Below are 13,444 nucleotides of genomic sequence, written 5' to 3' on the forward strand. Positions count from 1 at the left end.
AAACCAAGGCCATGTTTCTCTGTGAAGAACCAGGGTGTAACCCAGAAGCAACAGCCTGGGGTGTGGCAGAGACGCCCTAAGTCGGGGTGTGGGCAAAGCCGCTCTCCTGGCCCCCGGGCCTGCTACGGCCCCAGTGCAGCAGCTGCTGGGAGAAGCCCTCAACCAATGACGTGGACACCGATCCTGTCTTCACTAGGAGCATTTTAGTTTTAATCATCCTGTGTCGTGTCCTGCTTTTTAGGACAACCCTGGGGAACCACAATATAAGCAGAATATCGATTCTTCCCCCCGCGGCTAACCACACAGCGACCACTGCAAAGCAGCGCCAGGTCCCTACAGTCGCCGAGCCACACCGGTGGGGGTACGGCCAGAGCCGTGTAGCCGGCCCCTCCAGCACTGCGAATGCCTAGTTACCACCTGGAAGGGTTTGTTCTCGGGAAAGATCCCTGTCACTCTAGGTGACCCCACTCTCCCAGGAAGGTCCCAACACCACGGTCGTGGCTCCAATCCTAGAGACTGACCTACGCTGTCCCACCTGCACCTTCCAAATTCCCTAGATGCCTTTTCCCCAAAGTAGTTTTCCCTCCTATGCCCACCAAACCAATTTTGTCATTGTTTATATCAACATAACTTTAAAAAGCTTCTGAAAGAGGTGAAGTGAATGTACAGGTCATGTTTCAGGACTAGGTAAAAGCAGTCTTCAGGCAGAAAACCCAGGCCACACCAGGATGGAAGGGGCTAAGAACAACGAAGCAAACTGGTCTGGGAGCCGCTGAGACTCTCACCACCTTCTGTTCCCCTGGCCAGCCAGGTCCCGGTCAGCGGACACCGAGCACACCCCACAGCAGCTCACTCAACTACATCCGCAAAGAGCAGCTGCCTTCTTGTGTTCCGTTACCCCTGAGAGCTGGGGAGGCCAAGGCTGTCGAAAAGGCAAAACAGAGTGTTTTTGCATAAAATATTTGACCAAACCAGAAAGCATCTCAATATCCAAGAAAATGGAAAAATCCGAGGCCATCTTTAGGAGCCTGTGGTCCCCCCAGTGTCTCTGTGAGCAGAATGTGTGCACGAGGCCCAGGGCCATGGCACCTACAGCAGTCGCTAGAGGGACTGCATCGAAGCTCTGGGCGCTGCTCGGCAGATCTGTCACGTTAAAGACCGAAGTCGCAAGTGTTGAAACAAGAGTCAAAGCTGGTACCAAGAGCCCGGTACATTCACTCAAGGCCAAGCTCATCTGCTTTCGTGAACAGAAGAGAGTTGCAGCTGAGTGCCCCCAGAAAGAACATGTCCTACCCATGGAGCCCACCTCCTTTACCCCTGCTAACCATTAATGCTATGGCTAACTGACATACTTTAAGGATGTTTCCTAATGGAATGCAAAAGAGCATGAAAGTTAGGAATATAGTTTGAAATCGACAGACCTGGGTTCAATTTATGGCTCAGTGAGTTACTTTCTGACTTTAGGCAAGTTACCTCCTCTCCCCGAATCTCAGTCTCCTCGTCTCTAAAATGGGAAAGCACCAGGACTGCTGTATGGTTTCAATTAGATGATGGAGACAAAGCATCTGAAGAACAAAACCTAATTAGAAACGGTCACATTTATTTAGTGTCTGACAGAAGGGAAAAAGGAAGATGACGGTAGAAAAGTTTTTTACTCATTCACGGGAGGTCACGTGACACAGGGAAGCACGTCCAGCTCTGGGTCAGCTGCCCGGGAGACCAGGGGCAAGACATCCTAACTTCTCCAAAACCCTGGTTCCACATCTGTAAATGCAGGAACATACCACGTAGCCCGAAGGACTACTGCAAGAACCGAAGCCACGTCCCGCAAGCTCTCAGCCCCCCAGTAAATGGTAGGCGCTGAGGTGCGTAGGCTTTGGGGTTGGACTGGTTTGAATCCCAGCGCTGCCCACCCCTAGCCGGGTGACCAGAATAAGTCAGCCTTTTCCATGCCTCAGAGTCTTCATCTGTATGATGGGGGTAATAAAAGACCTACCTGCGAGGGTCGTTCCCAGGACGAAATGAGTTAATATATAAAAGTGCCTGACACATAGTAACCACTTAGGTATTAGCTCTATTATTCAGCTAGTCTTTACTATTTAATAATGAACACTTAATATTAAATTATTTTAAAACTTGGACCACGGGACTCAAACTCTTCTTGTTCTCCTGTTTCTTTTCTCAGATTTTATTTGTAAGTAATCTTGACACTCAAAGTGGGGTTTGAACTCAACAACACCAAGATCAGGAGTCGAATGCTCCCTGACTGAGCCAGCCAGGCACGCTTCTGCTGGTTTTAATAGAGGGACTGGTATCAAACACCCAGATGCTCCAGTCCCAGACTGAGAAGAAGCTCAGAAACAGACTGTCCAGTCAGAAGTCGAGAGGGAGTTCTATACACTTCCAAGTTCCCAGAGCCTTCTTCCCGAGCAGGCCACCAGGCAAAGCCACGTATTTTTCAGCTGCTGATGAAACGGAGTAGGAAGGCCTTTGCCACCACGAGGCAACTTAAATTTTTCATTATGCAAACTCCAACCCAGTGGCTCTCAAAGGAAGGTGATTTGCGCCCTGAGGAAATCGGCTACTGTCTGGAAACGTTCTGGTTGCCGTAACTGAGCAGCTACGACGGGCATTTAGTGGATAAAGGTGAGGGATGCTGCTAAGCTTCGTACAAGTACGGCAGGAGACAGCCCCACCGACCCCTGACGAAAAAATCATCCAGGGGGGCGCCTGGCTGGCTCGGTGCATGGAGCATAGGACTCTTGATCTCAGGATTCTGAGATTACCTAAAAAATAAAATCTTTAAGGGGCACCTGGGTGGCTCAATCAGTGAAGCATCTGACTCTTGATTCCAGCTCAGCTCATGATCTCAGGGTTGTGAGATGGAGCCCTGCGTCGGGCTCCGCACTGGGTGTGGAGCCTGCTTAAGATTCTCTCTCTGCCTCTGTGCCTCCCCATCCTCTTTCTCGGTCTCTCTCTCCCTCTCTAAAAAATAAAAATAAAATCTTTTAAAAAAACTTATCCAGCCCCCATGTCAACTGTGAAGTTGAGAAACTGTGCCCTATATATAGGAAAGTTGCCTCTTGACAAAGTAAGGGAGAGGGGACAGAATATACCATGACTCTACACTACGATGGCAGCCAGGTACAAATGACACGTGCACATTAGCAAGAACTGCCTAGGAAATAAAAATGCGAAAATGATTTCAGATGATGGTCTATCTGGACTATGTGCGGTATTAAAAAAAAAAAATTCTGCATGAGCTGTTACTATGTTTAGGGGCCAGAGAAGAAGTGAGGGCGAGCACTAGGTAGAGGCAAGAATGACTCAAATCCCCATCTCTCAGTTCTGATCATTCGCACAGCTGACGGCCAGCCAGTGCCCTGACGGAGCTCCAACCCTGCGACACAATGACTGCTCTGCTCTGAACCCGGGCAAATAAATGAAGACCGTGAGGGAGAGAAAAGTAGTGCAGTCTTTTCTGCAAATTCAAGCCCAGAGCGGAACAGCTTAAAAAGCTTATTCTTAAAATAAGCTTAAAAAGCTTATCCTCATCTTTAATGAGTCAACAAGAAGTTACTAGGGAATCAAAGGCTCAAATTAGACGAAGTCTCTGCTATGATGGGAGACCTTAATTCTGTAACTAGATCCAAGATCACGAAATTACAACTCAATGGCGGATAGAGAGCTGACCCAGACTAGGGGTGGAAGGTAGCACTCAGCACCGAACTGACACATGAGCAAGATGGGAAGGATTTAATGGGTTACCTGAGCTGAGAGAGGTGAGGAGACTTCTCACAACCACTCAGAGGAAATACCATTTACAAAAGCCATGTGGGAGGAGAGGCCTGGGGAGGCTGAGGAACCGAACCAGAATCTGGACCATGAAGGGCCTCAAGGGCTTTTGGAATACTGGCCTTTACTCTAAGAATACTAGAAAACGATTAAGGAGGATGAAAGAAATGTATAAACCTTTGACTTGTATAGTTCCTACTGTGGCATATCCAAAGGTTTGGGGAGGAAACTGCTGCGACCAAAACGTCTTTATCCTCAGTTCAATCAAAACCTCTGGCCTATCATGGAGAAACCCAGGCCAGTAACCAAGCGTCCGAACTAAATGGAAGCCAACAGAACACTGCAAAGAGAAGGAACGGCCTCCCCTCCAAAGCAAGGACCAGCAAGTTTGAAGCCCAATGGACCATAATGGCCTATGTCCTCTCTGGGGTAGACGAAAAAAAGAGCCCGCAAGATGGCTGAGAGAAACAGCTGTCAGAGCCCTTGTACAGAGCCACAAATCCCAGGAGGACCCATAAGCAGCCCATCTTCCCCTCGTTGAGGGGCCCCGTTGAGGCTGCATCACAACACAACCAACTCTCCCATCTCCAGTGGTGTGCTTTCCTCTGCAAGGGTCCTGAGGATTCATCCAGACCTTGTGGAAGTCCTACTAATTACCAGCTACAGTGCTGGGTTGGGGACCGGACTGCCTCCATCTCCTATCCCTTCCTTATTCAGGTCCCTCCTCCTCCCTCTCTAGAGGCCTCCATCCTCTGGCCACTGGGTCTGGCTCCTCAGACCAAAGCATATATAGGACTAAACCCATTTACGGGGTCAGAAACCACACAAGCTTCTCAATTCTGACAGGCCTGGCTGAAGTCTTAACGAGGCTGGCTCAGTTCCATGTTGAAACCTAAGGGCATTCCAAGGAATTCCACGTAAACGCCATTTGGGTATCAGAAGATTCAAATGAATGACCCAGGACATGGGCTGAGAGATGCAAAAGGAAGGACAAAGGTTAAATAGACTGAACAAAGAGAAACTGAGGATAAAATATAAAGGAATATTTTTGCAAGACCACTGAAGATGTAGGAGACCAGGATAAACTAAGAGGCCAAGAAGGAAGAACCAAAGAGGCACAAGGTATGCCAAGGGTGGACCTCAGCCAGATTCGAAGGCAGCAAGGGAGCAGAGCCCACGGACAGCAGCCCGCATCCTGGGGGGGAGCCCGGGAGGCGGTGTCGGCGCAGGACAGGCTCTCAGGCCAGAGCCAGGAGCAGAGGGCCTGCTCCAGCACTCACTAGCGCGGACCTGGGCAAACCCTCTCCTTTCACAGGACCCGCCGCACAGAGCTGTCGGGCCAATTAAATGGAGAATCAGTGTTTAGCACCAGGCCAGGCACACGGCAGCAACTCAAGGAACTAGCAGCAGCGCCTTAGGGCCACTCCCAGGATTCAGCGTAGAGGAGGAGCAGGAACCAGAGGGAAGGCCTGAAGGAGAAGGACTCCCGAGACACCTGCGTAGGGAGAGAATTGGGCAGCGAACCTAACATACACAGGGCCCTGCCATCGAGGAGCTTCTATCCCGGCGGGAGGAGAAAGGCAGCCAAGCAACACAAGAGAGTATGACGTGGGGAGGGAGATGAGAAGAGCAGGACAGAGAGGGCCCAGGAGGGGTGCCACATTTAGGCGGAGGGCGAGGGGAAGCAGCTGGAAGGCCTCTCTGACTAGGTGACTGCTGAGTACGAGCCAAAAGAAGCCACAAGGTGTGTAGATTTCTGAGAAAACGCGACAGCCCCGGCTGGCAGCCTGGGGGTGGGGGGCACAGCGTGCTGGACGCCACTGGCTCTGAGCGGGCCTTGCTGGCCCCTGGAAGGACTCTGGCTTTTACCCTGAGGGACATGGGAAGCTCTTAGGGGGTCTGGGCAGAAAACAGATGGCAGGAGGAGGGAGACCAAGTCTGTGGCCGTGACTGCAGAGGACGACTTCAGAGCTGTCCCAGTTGCCTCAGGCCCGTGGGCAGCGGGGGAATGACACTCAGCAACTGGCTGCCCCACCCGGCCCCTGAGAGCTTCCTGTCCTCACCGCCCTATGCACCCCCAAGCAAAAATTCAGAAAATTCATGTGGGCCAAAGGAGAGTACTAACTTCCTCAAGCCAATGTGCCATAAACTGTACAAGGAATATTGCTTTATTCTTCCTCATAGTCCTGTAATCCCCATTTTACAGAAAAGGAACCGGAAGCCCAGGGAACCAGAAACTCCACCTGGATTCCTAAGCAGTGCGGTGTTGGGTGGCACCATGCAGCGTCCTTGCTGGGACATTCTGTCATCTGATACCTGGCAAAGAAGGTTCTGACTGGACTTTATCTCTGCTGGAAAGGCTTCCCAGGGCAATGAAAGGGCCTGATCGGAGTTTCTGATGAAAAAAAGCATAAAAGGCTCAAACAAGCCAAGCTGTAACTCCACACCCCCAGCCAATCAGCCAGAGATGCCAGACCGTTAAATTCCTTCCCCTTCCATCCTCATGACGACTGATGAGAGCAGTGTCACACACCAAGAAGAGCGTCCAGAAAGAGAAATATGCCATTCTATCGCCACCCTGCCCCCAACTGCTGACCTTGGACTAAAGGAGAGGCCACTCTGAGCTTCGGGGGTTGGTTGGCCAATGACCCAGTAGGGCACTCCTGGATCAGGCACTCCCCTTTTGCATCTTCAAATTACAAAGAACCATAATAAGGTCACTTTGAGTTCCCGACTGACAGGCCTAGAAACCCGGTTCAAAGGCCAATTGGGCTTTTGAACTCCATGGGGACATCCCAAGGACTATGCTGAAATAGAATTTTTTCCATTTTTTAAAAAAAGATTTTACTTATTTGAGAAAGAGCAAAAGAGAGCATGAGTGGAGGGGAGGGGCAGAGGGAGATGCAGACTCTGGGCTGAGCAGGGAGCCCACTTGGGACTCGATCCCAGGACCCTGAGATCATGACCTGAGCTGAAGACAGAAGCCTAACCGACTGAGCCACCCAGGCGCCCCAAATTTATTTCATTTTAAATCAATACCTTGCCAGATACCACAGTCCGAACCCAGAAGAACATGTACAAAGCCCTGGTATCTGGACTCCCAGGAGGTAAACAGCATGGGAAGGGGCTCCAAGGTAAAGGGACCTGGAAAACTCACATGAATTCACAACCACCTTTCAAAATGGTGCTGCTGCCACTCATCCAACACACATTTACTGAGCACATGCGACGTGGCAGGACCGCCTTAGGTGAGACGGGGACGAAGGAGAGAAAGACAGCCACTGTGAGGTTTCCAAGGCGGGGCAGGCAGGCAAGGGTCAGGGAGGTCAGGTAACCGGCCCAGGTCCTGGTGTTGGTCAGGGGGTTTGTAGATTCATCATACTTCCCCTCGCTCTGCTACTAGGAAGCTGATAACCCTGCTCTGAGCTACCAGGTTTTTGTGTTTGTTTTGTGGGGGCTGGAGGTGGTGGCGGCAGCAGGGAGACGGGAATGGGCTGCAAAGAAGGTATTCTCCTGAGGCAGTGTTCGAGAACTGCCGTGGAATCTGATGGACCACAGCACTAGGACTGAATAAGGAAAAGCATTTAGCTTGGAATCAGGACTTACATCCCAAACTCGCTGACCCTAGGCAAGTCACTAAACCTCTCTGGGCTTCGGTTTGAATCTCTCTAAAAAGAGGGGGTTAGCCCAGCAAGGAATGGCAAATGGCTTCATCTCATCCACCAGTTGAAGCCTATTCCCAGTGGCTTCCCAGGGTGCCGGGGTAAGGAGGATACTGAGGCCACATTCAGGCTAAGCGGAAAGGGCCAGTGACTGAGGTCGGCCAGGAGCTTGGCAGGTGACTAACCTGGGTGATCCTCTGAGGACTTCCGCTGCTGCGGGGGCTGGGAGGTAGCTGAGGGGGTGTCATTTTAATCTTGGTGACAGAATTTTTTAAAACGCTCTTTCACTACTTTCTAACCAACTCACAGAACCCTCCTTCAATAGACAGATTTCCTGATATAAGACTAGAGATACTGCTGTGTTTTTCACTTTAAACCATTCCATTACTAAGGCAGTCATGAGAACCTAGAAATGGCTGTGGTAGTGAGAATGCCTCACTGAACAGGAGTCCACCTATCGCCACAGGGACTTGGTGTAATGCTTGCAAAGATCGCCCAACACAGACGCCAGGCTGCAATGGGGCTCCTCCACTCCCCTCGAGTCACGGCTACACAGACCCGTGGCTGTGTGCACCAATGCAGTGTGCAGTGCTATTCCGAGCCTTCCGGACCTGGGTGGGGAAAAGGCCTGGCAGATCATTACAGGGTAGTGATGTGAGGCTTGGGGCAATCTGGGTGAGAGGTACAGAGAATCATCTGTACTATTTCTGCAAGGCTGTTCTAAGTCTGCAATGGCGTCAAAATTAGAAGTTAGTTTCTTTTTCCTTTCTTTCTTTTAAAGGCAGGCAGGCCAACAAACAAACAAACAAATAAATAAAGGGCCTGGCAGCTTCCACCTTTGCACACGGACACTGAAGGGTGAAGGAGCCCAGCTACCCGAGGCTGCTGTGCTGGGAGGATGCCCAGCCACACCCCACTGAGAGGCCATGTGGAGGAAAAGGGGGGAAGGAAAGACATCAGGTGTGGGGTTTTGTGGGTCTTTAGGATTTGAAAGAACAATTACTCATTATGATGAACGGGAAGTACAAGATTTCGCTGAAACAAACAGCTGACAGAATATGGCTGAACTTCAATTAAACCTTAAAGGGAAACGAGAGGGGGAAACAAAGCCAGTAAGAGTGGAGAAGCCCAAGATGGGTCTGGAACACACATAACGACAGTAGCACCTAGTGATGAGCTCTGGGTCTTGTAAGTGACCAATCACTGAATTTTACTCCAGAAACCAATATTGCACTGTATGTTAACTAACTAAAATTTAAATTAGAAAAAAATAAAGATGGTAGCATCTAAGTGTGGGTATCTTCTGACCCTCCGGCCCCCAGTCAGACTGCCCCTGGCCTCCCATCCCCCTCTCCCTTCTGAAGGTTCTGCTAAACCGCACAGCTTCTCCATACCGCACACGCAAGCCAGCCCGACAGTACCCTTTCAGACATGCTATCAACATAAAGCCTGGAGGATAGTTTGTCAGGCTCATTCAAGGTTAGAACGTACACACAGTCAACCCAGCACCCCAGTTATCATCTAACTTCCAGCCCCGGAGATGGCATGGGGAGCACAGATGGAACTTTCAAGCCAAGCCCTGCCCCATTACAGAATCTCTAACTTGGGATGGTTGGTTACGAAGCAGTACGTCGACCCCTCCACCTGTGGCAAAATGCCTTCGATTCTGGTTTGGCAAGATCCGACTACCTGAATGGGTCTTCTGGACCTAATTCCTCGGGCTGAGGTGGGTTTCAGGTTCTTGGCTAAATGCTTTTGTTTCCTGAGTTCCTTTTCATATAGCATCCCTAGTTATTTCATTAGGATTTATCTTCCCACATATCTAAAACTATTAGAGGTATTTTCTCCTATTTTCTCCCCTTTTTGAACAGGGTTTTTGGTCCTTGCATTGCCTCTGTCCCCTCAGAGTCCCTTTTTTGTCCGTTCTGGTCACCATCCATCATTGTGGAGCCTTTACTCAGGTCTCTGGTGACCCTCTGCTGCTGGTTAACACTTCCGGCTGAGAGACTATCACTTCCGGGCTGTCTTGACTCCCCACCAGTGGCGAGCGCCTACACTAGCAGACCAGACACAACACAAAAAGGAACTGAACTCCGAGAGGGGAGGTGCTGGGAAAGAAGCCTGTTTGGGGGTGCGGCTGAAGCACGGGGGACTGGTCACGTCTACCAGAGGGGTGGGACGCACAGGGAAAGCTTCACAGAGCGACATTTTGTGTCACCTCCGAGGCGTGTGGGTTGGGGCAGAGTGGGAATGAGGGGTGGAGATGGCAGGGAAGCGGCCCTGCCTACGTCGAGATGCCGACGACAGCCCGGACTTGAAGCGGATGTGACGACTGACGAGACAGCGGTGGTCTGGGAAGGGGGTGGACAGATCTTGTCCACGGGGAGGGCTGGGGATGCCGTGAACTGTTGGGAGCAGAGTGCAGTGGGGTGAAGTGTCTGCCAAGACGGTCACTGACAACTCCTCCGGCTCCCCGTTCCCATGTTGTTCCTCCGGAGACGGAGCTAATTTTACATAAATGTTGGTAATAGCCATTACTTACTAGTCGTAATAGCCAAGCAAAGTGTCCGTCAACTAATGAATGGATAAAGAAAACGTGGTGTAGCCATAAAATGGAATAGTATTTGGGGACACAAAGGAATGAAGGACGGACAGATGCTTATGCACGGATGAACCTTGAACACATTACACTAAGTGGAAGAAGCCGGTCATAAAAGCCCACACTTCACGGCGGTAGCATCTAGTGACGAGTGCTGCTTGTTGTAGGATTCCACTTATAAGAAATGTCCACAACAGGCAAATCGACGGAGATAACAGACTAATGGAGGGGGAGGGTTAAGGAAATGGGAGCTATTGGTAATGGAGCTGGGTTTCTCTGGGGGTGATGAAATGTTCTGGAATTACAGTGGTGATGCTCATACGACTCCAACTACAGTAAAAACCACTGGATCGTACGCTTGAAATGGGTTAAGTGTATGGTACGTGAATGATCTCTCAATGAAGTTGTTACTAAAAAAGGTGGGGGGTGTTGATGACATCTAGTTCCCCTCCCATTGAATCCAGCCGCGTTCATGACTTGCTTTGAACGAGAGAATATGGGTTAGTGATGCTGGGCCAGTTCTGGGCCTACCCACGAAAAGGCTGGCCAGCTTCCACTTTCACCCTCCTGGAAGTGAGCTGCCATGTAAATAAGCCAGGCTAGATGACAGACAACAGGTAGAGAGAGGCCGCATGGAGGTAAACCAGGACCCCACTCACGTGAATGAGGACGTCCTGAGACACTGCAGCCCCAGCCAAGCTGACAGCTGAACTAAGTGACCCCAGGAGAGATGACATAAAACCAACTTTCAGAATCATGAGACTAAATCACTGTTGCTTTAAGCCACGGGGTTTCGGGGTGCTATGTTATACGATGGGTAACTGACAAACAACCTCCCCAAGCCCCGGGTTCCAACTCTGTAATGGGGGATTAAAGCTACAGGGCTCTTGGCGAGGTTACACGAGGCCAACAGCAGGCACCAGGCTCAGGAAATACTCATTGTTACAGTTATTATTAGTACATATCATCCCAGGAGCCCCGACACACTGCAAGCGTACCCTTGGGAAGCCCCATGTGCACAAGCACCTGCTACCTCCATCACGTAGTTCCCAAAACACCGGTTTCCAGAGAAAAACAAAGGTATTTTTTACAATTTCTGTAGTACAAAAAAATGAACTTTGAACCACAAAGAGACTAAGGTTCTGCTTAGATTAGCCACGTACCCCAGGTACCTATCCATTCCACACACCCTTATTAAGTCCTTACTGATTACCAGACGCAGACTACCAGCAGCTCAGAAGACCTTCCCTCCCTTGAAACAGCGACAGTTACCACGTAGGTGTCCGTTAACAGAAGGGACTAGACACTTGCACTTCACTGGAGATGCACCTGCAATCGTAGATAAAAATCTACAACCATCCCCCTGGAGAAAAAGGCTCTAGGTACAGATTCCGAGGCCAAACCATCAGGATTCCAATCTGGAATCTGCCCTTTTAGCGGGGTGACCTGACCCACGTCATTACTCCACTCTGTGACTTTATGACTTCACCGTAAAGTGGGAATAACCTCACGGGACTGTTGCAAGGACCCAATGTTACTGTAAAGAAAGCTTTCAGGAGACCCCGGGGCACAGAGCGAGCACTCCGTAAGCATTAGCTATTCTAACAACCTGAAGACACTAGAACACAGCAAGCATTCTGCAAACCAGAAAGTCACAGAACAGTCCTAACAGTCGCCCAGACACCAAGCACAGCGCTTCTCAAGACGTTTCCATTCTAATCCTTCACAGACTGATCCTTTTTGTAAAACGCACCATTGCCTGCCTGAATGTCACCGCCATGTCCAATTGCTCTAAAAGTTCTTCACTGTTTAGTCTCACTCTCTGTACTTCTCACAGCCGTCTGCAGACTGGCACTTGTCCGCACAGCCAACTTCGAGCAGCACTGTCCTGGCGCACGAGGACGACTCATAGGCCTGCTGAACACTCAGCGAGCAGGTGTGAGAGAATCACGAAAACACAGCAGTAAAGAAAATCAACCCAACAGCTGGGGCAAGAGGATGACTTGCGGGTCAACAAACCGAGAGAGCAAATAATCTCGACAGGCCAAATCTAAAAAACAAAACTGGCTGCCAGAGCAAGACCCCCCTGGGACTTTCCCCCAGCAGTACTCCAGAAGGCACCCCCAGAAACACGTCGCCCTGGAAGTCATCAGCGCCAGAGGGATCAGAGACAAAGCAGGCAGAACTGACTCAGGCCTCCCGAGAAAAAAAGTACTTCTCAGGAGTCAGAAACCATCCGAAGCAGTCACCAAGCTTTGGGAAAGTCAACCATGACACACAAACGCCCGAGTTCCTTCTCTGCGGAAGAAAACATGCAAACATTTGCTCTGCTGACGTGGGGCTGTGCCCAGGCACACCCACATCTACACAGGCCCCGTCCCCAGTACCTGTGGTTTTAGGAGGCTCCTGAGGTCCGCCCTGCCAGCCGTACTGTGGATATCCTTGGTAGGGGTACCCCTGAGGAGGTGGGTAGGGGCCCCCCATAGGTCCTGGAGGGTAGCCCTCTGGTCCCATCGGTTGCGGTGGATAAGGTGGGTACGGGGCCGTCGGACCAGGGCCCGGATACGGTGGAGGGTTCCCTGGGTTCATCAGGGACCTGCAGAATGTACCTAAGAGACAAATAATGAAAATTACTTTCATCTAATCTGTGGAAATCATTAGGAAAAAAATTTCAACTCAAGAGATCATTTACAAAACACCTTAAAGGTTACAAACCTCTTGTAAACCTTTGGTTCTGCCCACTGTTTCCTTCTCACCATTCCCACAACTGACAGATATCCTCTGTACCTGTTTACTCGCCTTCTCCTGCCTGCCTTCCTCACTAGACTATAGGCTGTGGCAGCAGGGATCAAATCACCTGTGGATCATCACCATGACCCTGGAGCTTATTAGCATTATGCCTGGTACGAGAACAGCATTTTTTAAAAAAATTCTCTGAAATGTCCACAAATGTGAGTGCACAGCTCTAGGAAGAAGGCAGCAAGTGTAACAGCACTAATTGTAAGTCCCATCACTGGGGGCTAACCCGGCAAGAGAAATCCTCCAAAAAACAGGCCTGGGCCACACTGGGATCTTCTAACAACCAGCACTACTGCTGTGACCGACCAGAGACCCGCGGCTCTCAGCAGCTGAGCTGTGTGCTTAGTCCTCACTGGACAGAGGGCAGAGCTCTCTATGCAGGACACTGAGCATGTCCTCAGATCATCCGGGTTCTCACGACTCCGGAGGGCTCACCAGGAGCCCTCACAATTGTGTTTAATGGTGCCTGTTCTTGGTGGTTTGCTTGTCAGGGAGACCACTGCTTCCCAGCCCCCAAAGACGTGTTAACCATTCTCTTGATTGGCCTTGAAGTCGCAGGGCCAGCATCTCCTCTCCATCGTCTCTGCAA

The 13,444-nt window shown here is 50.5% G+C and overlaps 1 non-coding gene across 1 annotated transcript in view; it reads right to left on the minus strand.

The window, feature by feature from the left end:
• The window catches only part of LOC123790278 (uncharacterized), a 57,478-nt gene that overhangs the window by 28,151 nt on the left and 15,883 nt on the right, over positions 1 to 13,444 (minus strand). Inside the window, exon 3 of the transcript XR_006779045.2 lies at positions 12,444 to 12,665. This is a non-coding gene — a transcript (uncharacterized LOC123790278). The remainder of the gene's footprint in view (positions 1 to 12,443; positions 12,666 to 13,444) is intronic.

The sequence above is a fragment of the Ursus americanus genome, chromosome 5, assembly GCF_024610735.1.
Source record: "Ursus americanus isolate L20-20 chromosome 5, mUrsAme1.1.p, whole genome shotgun sequence".
NCBI lineage: Eukaryota > Metazoa > Chordata > Mammalia > Carnivora > Ursidae > Ursus > Ursus americanus.